Source organism: Salvelinus sp. IW2-2015, unplaced genomic scaffold (genome assembly GCF_002910315.2).
Source record: "Salvelinus sp. IW2-2015 unplaced genomic scaffold, ASM291031v2 Un_scaffold1891, whole genome shotgun sequence".
In the NCBI taxonomy this organism is placed as follows: domain Eukaryota; kingdom Metazoa; phylum Chordata; class Actinopteri; order Salmoniformes; family Salmonidae; genus Salvelinus; species Salvelinus sp. IW2-2015.
The window spans coordinates 26,901-37,154 of NW_019943253.1; the positions used below are offsets into that span (position 1 = coordinate 26,901).

Sequence of the window (10,254 nt, forward strand, 5' to 3'; positions counted from 1 at the left end):
TAGACGTAGTGTAAGACACATCACCTGTCAGTTTGCTTGTAAGTTTATTATGAAAGATCTTCCATGAACGCTTAAAACGCTTGACCTTAAGAGTGATAAGCTTGACAGTGATACATACTAAGACCACCATCACAATACCGCGGTTGGCTAAAAGGGTAGTACATCGTACGCATAACAAAAAAGTTTGGAGGGTGGGTCTGTTTGATGGTTACATGATGTGCACATTGGAGATTAGTATAAGAGGTTGAAGTACAGTGAAAATACGTAAAAAAATCTGGATAACCATAAAAATGGGTATGGCAAAAACAACAAAATGATGCGATAGAAATGATAACATAGGGAGTCACAAAAGTATACGCTCCAAAAGATGCCTCCGAGCAGCGAGGTTGACATGCAGTTTGCACCTAGTCGGGCAGCCAAACAACATGCCATCTCGTAAGGACGCCAATACTCTCATCCTTCCTATAAGAACGAGTTGTTGCATCTAGTATGAGGAGCAGTGTGTGGGAACGCATTTAGTACGCTGGCGGCAAAACGCATCCCATCACCCCGACGTCAACGGGAAGGTGAAGGTCGCCCTGGGAAATGTGGGAAAGGCCAGCGGCAATCGAAGATGCAGAACCCATCATCGGCATCCGATATAAGTAGTTGTTACTCAGGTAGGGATGCGATGGTGAATGGTGAAAAGCCCTCGTGAAAAAAACAAAAGGAAAAAGGCCACGAAGTCAAACCAGAGGAGTAGAGGCGGCTGCCAGAGAGTGTGACGGGCGGTTGAGGAATCGAAGGGGTAGAGCGGGTGGGAACAATACGGCGATCCAAGGGCTCACACCAAGGGACACATAACACCAAAGCAACGTAAGAAAAGAGTAAGGACAAACCAAGTGCAGGTCACAAAGCACAGCGGGGCAAAGACGCACAAGAGAGGGAAAGGCAGCAATACAGCAGCGCGCCCCGTACCACTAGAACATGCTATATTGAAGGAAATGAAGCCATTCTTTTACACAGGACTAAGAATCTCAAAGCTAGTCACCCTAATGTGCGTTTTGGATGACAGCTTTGCCACACTCTTGGCATTCTCTCAACCAGCTTCACCTGGAATGTTTTTCCAAAAGTCTTTGAAGGAGTTCCAAACAAGGGTAATAGCTGAAGCAGTAGCGGTTACAATGACTTGTACACTGCTTAGTTGTTGCTTATTCTGGCTTAAGCCCAAGTGGTCAATTTCCAGTCACGCGGATTTTCCAGAAGAACATGGTAGCAACTCAACCTATTAACTCCAAAAAGACTTGCATAACTAACTGCATATTCAGAGGGCGGCACCTAAAGCGGTACGAACTTACGTGGGCAGGGTACAAACATCGAGATCGGCAAACGGATCAAAATCCTAACTCATATGCGCGCACTCCATCAAGTCCACCTTCTTTGTTCTCCACTGCGGGATCATCTGAAGACCAGCCACCTGGACAGCTGATGGAACTGTGGGTTTGGCACATATCATGACACTCATGCGTCTAGCGAGATACTTTTACCTTGCTGAGGCCACCTTGGGCAATCTGGCGAAATGGTGAAATGGCGTGTCGGAACTGAGAAAGACAGGCTAACGAACAAGAATTGACTAATCTGAACGCACCGGTGTCATCTCTACCAGAATAGCAGGGTAAGTATCAGAGGCTCGATCTGCGTCGTCTCGGTCTCCTCACCAAGCCCCGTGTTTAACAATTGTAGTATCAGTGATCACAGCTGGTGAGCTGGGAGCTGGGCTTAAAGGCTGGGCAGTTGCCTACGTTGACAGTGAAGATAACCCAAACCACATTCACCTTTGACTTCGAAATACCAATGCCATTATGCACAAGTAGAGGGGGAGGCATATACCAGGTGTACTCTTCTGCTCTGAAAAGACTAAGAGTTTATCACAAGAAAGAGTATTCGCGATAGTGCTGTGCGTGCCCACAATATGTAGAACGATGTTGTCAAACCTTACATGACACGTACATGTCATGTAGACGTAGTGTAAGACACATCACCTGTCAGTTTGCTTGTAAGTTTATTATGAAAGATCTTACCATGAACGCCTTAAAAACGTTGACATGTTACGCGTCACGTGTTAGTTGAAGTGTCTGTTTTAGTTTATTATTAAAGATCTCACCATGTACATGACACAAATACTCATTCAAGGGTTTTTCTTTATTTWAAAAATGTTCTACATTGTAGAATAATAGTGAAGACATCAAAACTATGAAATAACATATATGGAGTCATGAAGTAACCAAAAAAGTGTTAAACAAATCAAAATATATTTTAGATTCTTCAAAGTAGCCACCCTTTGCTTTGATGACAGCTTTGCACACTCTTGGCATTCTCTCAACCAGCTTCACCTGGAATGTTTTTCCAAAAGTCTTGAAGGAGTTCCAACATATGCTGAGCACTTGTTAACTGCTTTTCCTTCAGTCTGCGGTCCAACTCATCCCAAACCATCTCAATTGGGGCCGGGTGATTGTGGAGGACAGGTCATCTGATGCAGCACTCCATCAGTCACCTTCTTTGTTCTTCACCTGCGGGATCATCTGAGACCAGCCACCTGGACAGCTGATGGAACTGTGGGTTTGCACAACTGAAGAATTTCTGCACAAACTGTCAGAAACCGTCTCAGAGAAGCTCATCTGCGTGCTCGTCATCCTCACCAGGGTCTTGACCTGACTGCAGTTCGGCGTCATAGCTGACCTCAGTGGGCAAATGCTCACCTTCGATGGCAACTGGCACGCTGGAGAAGTGTGCTCTACACGGATGAATGGCATCGTGTGGGTGAGTGGTTTCCTGATGTCAACGTTGTGAACAGAGTGCCCCATGGTAACGGTGGGGTTATGCTATGGGCAGGCATAAGCTACGGACAATGAACACAACTGCATTTTATCTATGGAAATTTGAACACACAGAGATACTGTGACGAGTTCCTGAAGCCCATTGCTGTGCCATTTATCCTCCTTCATCACCTCATGTTTCGGCATGATAACAAGGATCTGTCGCAAGAATCTGTACACAATTCCTGGAAGCTGAACATGTCCCAGTTCTTTCATGACCTGCATACTCACCAGACATGTCACCCATTGAGCARGTTTGGGATGCTCTGGATCGACGTGTACGACAGCGTGTTCCAGGTCCCGCCAATATCCAGCAACTTCGCACAGCCATTGAAGAGGAGGGACAACATTCCACAGGCCACAATCAACAGCCTGATCAACTCTATGTGAAGGAGATGTGTCGCGCTGCATGAGGCAAATGGTGGTCAAACCAGATACTGACTGGCTTTCTGATCCACCCTACCTTATTTTTTAAGGTATCTGTAACTAACAGATGCATATCTGTATTCCCAGTCATGTGAAATCCATAGATTAGGGCCTAATGAATTCATTTCAATTGACTGATTTCCTCATATGAACTGTAACTGAACTATATGAAATTGTTGCTATTATATTTTTGTTCAGTGTAGAAATAATTATGCTCAAAGTGGGGAATTCCGACCCGATTTAAGCGGGCGTAACATAATTGCAAAAGGGTTTTCTAATGATCAATAAACTTGGATTAGCTAACACAACTTTATTATTTATTTTATTTTACCTGGGCWAGTAAGTTTAGAACAAATTCGTATTTTCAATGACGGCCTAGGAACAGTGGGTTAACTGCCTTGCTCAGGGGCAGAARGACAGATTTGTACCTTGTCAGCTCAGGGATTTGAACTTGCAACCTTTCGGTTACTAGTCCAACGCTCTAACTACTACGCTACGCCGCCGCCCCACAACATGCCATTGGAACACAGGAGTGATGGTTGCTGATAATGGGCCTCTGTACGCCTGTGTAGAATTCCATAAAAAATCTGCCGTTTCCAGCTACAATAGTCATTTACAACATTAACAATACACTGTATTTCTGATCAATTTGATGTTACTTTAATGGACCAAAATTGTGCTTTTCTTTCAAAAACAAGGACATTTGTAAGTGACCCCAAACTMTTGAACGGTAGTATACATTTAGAAATGTCACTTTAGTGTTAGTTTCCTTACATGTTGCACCATTCCATTGTTAGTTGACCTTTCTTCCCTTAGTTGACCTTTCTTCCCTTAGTTGACCTTTCTTCCCTTAGTTGACCTTTCTTCCCTTAGTTGACCTTTCTTCCCTCTCATGTTGGTGTGGCTGTTCCTGAGGGACGCTAGCAACAGTAGATCATATTAAGCTAATGTWTTACAAGTTGTACAATCATTTGGGACCTTTAGCCTATTTCAATCAAGGGCGATATTTTAAAAACATTTTAAAACGCATTGCCTGCAATCATTTTTTATTTATTTAAAGAAATGATTAGGGGGGGGCGAATTGACCCGTTCTGAATGTTGGGGTAATTTCGCCTATGATGTGAAACATTATGAAACGCAGACAACACATATATACCTGGAGCCTGGTGGTTCAAGACGACTGGACCGTTGTCACCACAGTTCCACGATTAGTGATGATTATTCAGATAGTTTTATAGGACTACTGGTCAACCCCTATTGTACACTTTTCTCCCCTTCCAATACTTCATGGARTMAACAACTGAATATGACAACTTTRAGGATGAATCAAACCACTGTAGGTTTYATTCACCAATATATTTAGTGCGTAAAAGGGTCTCCAAACCGGTTTTTACTTTCCTAACCCTAAATAATATACAAGATCAGAGCATTTTAAAATCTAGCAATTGGTCCTGAAAAGGAAAGAAATGTATGTGGCTTTGGTGTCATTGATCCCTATACTCTCAACCTCCACTGAGTCTGGCGAGGACATTCTAATTAAGGTACACCAAATTTAAAGGACGGCTTTAGGTAACCGTAAACCTATCGGTAACAATATAAACTCCTCTCCAAACAGTATCAATACCTTAGTAATACAGTGGTAGTAAGTTATGTAACCTGTTCTCAGGTCAGATCATTGTAACGTAGAAATGTTACTCTACATATAAAGTGTAGCAGGGATTTGTAGTTTTATGAGCAGGGATCTGTAGTTTTATGTAGCAGGGATCTGTAGTTTATGTAGCAGGGATCTGTAGTTTATGTAGCAGGGATCTGTAGTTTTATGTAGCAGGATCTGTAGTGATTTATGTAGCAGGGATCTAGTGGCAGACCAAACTCATCCACCAGAACACCATCCTGGAAAAGCAAGAAAATACGTGTTAAAACAACCCTAGAGTCATTGTCCACTGCTGAAATAATTAGCATAATACAAAATAACAATAACATATCAGTCAGTTTAAGCTAAAGATGTTTTTTGCCTGGGCTCCGTCTCACCCACCGCATCAACCGATGTCGCATTATGGATCTGTGGTGAAAGGTGACAGAGCTAGAGCGGTGTTTGTCAGACCAGGAGACATCCGAAAATCGCTCTTCTCACAAAATCGTCTGTAGCGTACGAACGATTTGGGCTCCATACTAGTAGCCCCTCCATGGAAAGGTGGGATCACACGGACATGTTGGTTGTTCTGCTCTAGGACACCCACAAGCCCCACAAGACTAGTATGAAGGTAGCTGGGGAACCAGTTAAAAAATTAATTGAAGTACAGTGCATTCAGAAAGTATTCAGACCCCTTGACTTTTTCCACATTTTGTTACGTTACAGACTTATTCTAAAATTGATGTAATACATTTTTTCCCTCAATCTACACACAATAACCCGTAATGACAAAGCAATGCAGGTTTTAAAAACAGAAATACCTTATTTACATAAGTATTCAGACCTTTTGCTATGCGACTCGAAATTTAGCTCAGGCGCACCATGTTTCCATTGATCATCCTGAGATTTTCTACAACTTATTGGAGTCCACCTGTGGTAAATTCAATTGATTGGACATGATTGGGAAGGCACACACCTGTCTATATAAGGTCCCACAGTTGACAGTGCATGTCAGAGCAAAAACAAACCATGAGTCGAAGGAATTGTCCGTAGTGCTCCGAGACAGGATTGTGTCAGACAACAGATCTTGGAAGGGTACCAAAACATTCTGCAGCATTGAAGGTCCCCAAACACAGTGGCCCATCATTCTTAAATAGAAAAGTGTTAAAACCACCAAGACTCCCTGAGCTGGCGCCCGGCCAAACTGAGCAATCGGGGAGAAGGTTTGGACAGGAGGTGACCAAGAACCCGATGGCCACTCTGACAGAGATCCAGAGTTCCTCTCAATCAGTCCTTTATGGTAGAGTGGCCAGACGAAGCCACTCCTCAGTAAAAGGCACATGACAGCCCGCTTGGAGTTTGACAAAAAGCACCTAAAGGACTCTCAGACATGAGAAAACAAGATTCTCTGGTCTGATGAAACAAGAATGAACTATTTAGCCTGAATGCCAAGCGTCACATCTGGAGGAAACCTGGCACCATCCTATGGTGAAGCATGGTGGTGGCAGCATCATGCTGTGGGGATGTTTTTCAGCGGCAGGGACTGGGAGACTAGTCAAGAACGAGGGAAAGATGAACGGAGCAAAGTACAGAGAGATCATTGATGAAAACCTGCTCCAGAGCGCTCAGACCTCAGACTGGGGCGAAGGTTCACTTCCAACAGGACATGACCTCCAGAACAAGGACTTTAACCAGATCGAACATATCTGGAGACCTGAGAATATCTGTGCAGCGACGCTCCCATCAAACCTGAAAGAGCTTGAAAGGATCTGCAGAGAAGAATGGAAGAAACCCCCAAATACAGGTGTGCCAAGCTTGTACCGTCATACCTAAGATACTTGAGGCTGTAATCGCTGCCAAAAGTGCTTCACCAAAGTAAGGGTGTTAATTTTAATACATTTGCTAAATGTCTAAAAAACGATTTTTGCTTTGTCACTACGGGATAATTGTGTAGATTGATTACATTTTTTTTTTTTATTGATTCCATTTTAGTATAAGGCTGTAACGTAACAAAACGTGGGGAAAAGTCAAGGGTCTGAATGCTTTCCAAATACACTGTATAGTTCACTACATGACCAAAAGGATGGTGGAGACCTGTGATAGAACATCTCATTCCAAAATCATGGTCATTAATATGAGTTGGGTCCCCCTTTGCTGCTATAACAGCCTCCACTCTTCTGGGAGGCTTTCCACTAGATGTTGGAACATTGCTTCTATAACAGCCTCCATCTTCTGGAAGGCTTTCCACTAGATGTTGGAACATTGCTGTTATAACGCCGTCACTCTTCTGGGAAGGCTTTCCACTAGATGTTGAACATTGCTGCTAAACAGCCCCCATCCATCTCTGGGAAGGCTTTCCACTAGATGTTGAACATTCTGCGTATAACAGCCTCCACTCTTCTGAAGGCTTTCCACTAGATGTTGAACATTGCTGCTATAACAGCCTCCACTCTTCTGGAAGCTTTCTACTAGATGTTGTAACATGCTGCTATAACAGCCTCCACTCTTCTGGGAAAGCTTTCCACTAGATGTTGGAACATTGCTGCATAACAGCCTCCACTCTTCTGGGAAGGCTTTCCACTAGATGTTGGAACATTGCTGCTATAACAGCCTCCCACTCTTCTGGAAGGCTTTCACTAGATGTTGGAACTTGCTGCTATAAACAGCCTCCACTCTTCTGGAAGGCTTTCCACTAGATGTGGAACATTGCTGCATAACAGCCTCCATCTTCTGGAGGTTTCACTAGTTTGGAACATTGCTGCTATAACAGCCTCCACTCTTCTGGGAAGGCTTCTACTAGATGTTGGAACATTGCTGCTAAACAGCCTCCACTCTTCTGGGAAGGCTTTCTAACTAGATGTTGGAACATTGCTGCGGAGACTTGCTTCTATTCAGCCACAAGAGTATCAGTGAGGTCGGGCACTGATATGGGCGATTAGGCCTGGCTCGCAGTTGGGGTTCCATTCATTCCAAAGGTGTTCAATGGGTTGAAGTCAGGGCTCTGTGCAGGCTAGGTCTGTGTCTTACCTTGTTGGTTTACTGTCGTTGGTATGCCCTCTGGGAGGAGGGCAGAGGAAGCCTCATCCAGGTAGGTACTGTCATCATCCAGCAACAAACTCATCCCTAGGGCATCCAGCTCTGACAACACATAACAACATCATCCACTAGGGCATCCAGCTCTGACAACACACAACAACATCATCCCCTAGGGCATCCAGCTCTGACACACACATAACAACATCATCCACATAGGCATCCAGCTCTGACAACACACAACAACATCATCCCCTAAGAGCATCCAGCCTCTGACAAACACATAACAACATCATCCCCTAGAGCATCCAGCTCTGACAACACACACAACATCTCCCCTAGGGCATCGCAGCTCTGACAACACATAACAACATCATCCCTAGGAGCATCCAGCTCTGGACAACACATAAAACATCATTCCCTAGGGCATCCAGCTCTGACAACACATAACAACATCATCCACTAGGCATCCAGCTCTGACAACAACACAACATCATCCCCTAGGGCATCCAGCTCTGACAACACATAAACAACATCACCCCTTAGAGCATCCAGCTCTGACAACAATAACAACATCATCCCCTAGGGCATCAGCTCTGACAACACATAACAACATCATCCCTAGGGCATCCAGCTCTGACAACCACACAACAACATCATCCCCTAGGGCAATCCAGCTCTGACAAACACACATCATCATCCCCTAGGGCATCCAGCTCTGACAACACATAACAACATCATTCACTAGAGCATCCAGCTCTGACAACACACAACATCATCATCACTAGGGCATCAGCTCTGACAACACACAAACAATCATCCCCTAGGCATCCAGCTCTGACAACACACAAACAACATCATCCCTAGGCATCAAGCTCTGACAACACATAACAACATCATCCCTAGGGCATCCAGCTCTGACAACACATAACAACATCATCCACTAGGGCATCCAGCTCTGACAACACACAACAACATCATCCCCTAGGGCATCCAGCTCTGACAACACAAACAAATCATCCACTAGGATCAGCTCTGACAACATAACACATATCACTAGGGCATCCAGCTCTGAACATCACATAACCAACATCATTCCCTAGGGCATATTCAACCAGCTGTAAAACCCACACCCCTACCTGCTTTTAGACCCACACCCCTACCTGCTGTTAGACCCACACCCCTACATGCTGTTAGAACCCACACCCTACCTGCTGTTAGACCACCCCCCTACCTGCTGTTAGACCCACACCCCTACTGCTGTTAGACACCCCTACCTGCTGTTAGACACCCCTACCTGCTGTTAGAACACCCTACCTGCTGTTAGACCCACACCCCTACCTGCTGTTAGACCCACACCCCTACCTGCTGTTAGACACACACCCCTACCTTCCTGTTAGACCCACACCCCTACCTGCTGTTAGACCCACATCCCTACCTGCGTTAGACCCACACCCCTACCTGCTGTTAGACCCACTCCCTACCTGCTGTTAGACCCACACCCCTAACCTGCTGTTAGACCCACACCCCTACCTGCTGTTAGACCCACACCCTACCTGCTGTTAGACCCAGCACCCCTACCTGCTGTTAGACCACACCCCTACCTGCTGTTAGACCCACACCCTACCTGCTGGTTAGACACCCCTACCTGCTGTTAGACCCACACCCCTACCTGCTGTTGGACCCACACCCCTACCTGCTGTTAGACCCACACCCCTACCTGCTGTTAGGACCCACACCCCTACCTGCTGTTAGACACCCCTACCTGCTGTTAGACCACACACCCTACCTGCTGTTAGACCCACACCCCTACCCTGCTGTTAGACCCCACACCCTACCTGCTGTTAGACACCCCCTACCTGCTGTTAGAACCCACACCCCTACCTGCTGTTAGACCCACACCCCTACCTGCTGTTAGACACCCCTACCTGCTGTTTGGACCCACACCCCTACCTGCTGTTAGACCACACCCCTACTGCTGCTTAGACCCAACACCCCTACCTGCTGTTAGACACACCCCTACCTGCTGTTAGACCCCACACCCCTACCTGCTGTTAGACCACACCCCTACCTGCTGTTAGACCCACACCCCTACCTGCTGTTACGACACCCCTACCTGCTGTTAGACCCACACCCCTACCTGCTGTTAGACCCACACCCCTACCTGCTGTTAGACCACAACCCCTACCTGCTGTTGACCACCCTACCTGCTGTTAGACCCACATCCTACCTGCTGTTAGACCCACACCCCTACCTGCTGTTAGGACCCACACCCTACCTGCTGTTAGACCCACACCCTACCTGCTG

General features: G+C 45.6%; 1 pseudogene; it reads right to left on the bottom strand.

Moving 5' to 3' along the window:
• Window positions 1–3,925: 3,925 nt before the first annotated feature.
• LOC112072328 (charged multivesicular body protein 5-like) overlaps window positions 3,926–10,254 on the bottom strand; it is a 37,918-nt pseudogene continuing 31,589 nt past the window's right edge.